The sequence below is a fragment of the Ailuropoda melanoleuca genome, unplaced genomic scaffold (genome assembly GCF_002007445.2).
Source record: "Ailuropoda melanoleuca isolate Jingjing unplaced genomic scaffold, ASM200744v2 unplaced-scaffold6887, whole genome shotgun sequence".
NCBI lineage: Eukaryota > Metazoa > Chordata > Mammalia > Carnivora > Ursidae > Ailuropoda > Ailuropoda melanoleuca.
The window spans coordinates 3,393-4,364 of record NW_023243691.1 but is presented as its reverse complement, the minus strand read 5'-3'; the positions used below and the strand labels follow the sequence as shown (position 1 = coordinate 4,364).

The window sequence follows — 972 nt, the reverse complement described above, 5'->3', positions numbered from 1 at the left end:
TCCTTTGTGGACATCTGTCAGGCTTCTTTTGCTACCCCTAAGATGATTGCAGATTTTCTGAGTGAACATTACGACCACCTCCTATAGTGGCTGCATTGCCCAGATATTTTTCATTCCCCTTTTTACTGAAGGACAGATGGTACTACTCATCTCCATGGCCTACAACAGATAAGTAGCCACATGTAAACCCCTACACTATGTAGTCATCATGAGTCAAAGGACGTGCACTGTCCTCGTAATGGTCTCTTGGGCTGCGGGCTTGGTGCACACATTAAGCCAGTTATCATTTACCATGAACCTGCCTTTTTGTGGACCCAATGTAGTAGGCAGCTTTTTTTGTGACCTTCCTCGAGTGACCAAACTTGCCTGCCTGGACTCTTAACATCACTGAAATACTAATTGTAGTCAATAGTGGAATCCTTGCCCTAAGTACGTTCTCTCTCTTGGTTGGCTCTTACATCATTATTCTTGTCACTGTCTGGTTTAAGTCTTCTGCTGCAATGGCCAGGGCATTTTCCCCTGGCTGCCCATATCACCATAGTAATATTGTTCTTTGGACCTTGCATCTTTATCTATGTGTGGCCCTATACCACTTACCCTGTGGATAAACTTGCCATATTTTACACTGTTTTCACCCCCATTCTAAACCCCATTATTTACACACTAAGGAACAGGGATATGAAGGCTGCCCTGAGGAAGATTATGACCTATTATCTGAGGCCCAAAAAAATTTCTGAAATTCCACTAGTAGTGAGGAATTCCCTTTATTAAGACACAATTCCTTCAAGTTCCTCAAATTGATGCTCTATCTATAAATATTTCAATGTGTTCTTGTGGCATATCTCAACTATGGTGGAAGTGATGAAGATGACAATATAGAGAATATCTAATGGATATTAACTAGTCTCTTCCCAGGTATCGCCTAAGCAAAAGCTAAATATCAAAAAATATGGAAAAATGTATCATGATCAC

The 972-nt window shown here is 40.9% G+C and overlaps 1 pseudogene; it reads left to right on the top strand.

Moving 5' to 3' along the window:
* The first annotated feature begins 3 nt into the window (after positions 1 to 3).
* On the top strand, positions 4 to 771 carry LOC117800362 (annotated as a pseudogene).
* Positions 772 to 972: the final 201 nt, after the last annotated feature.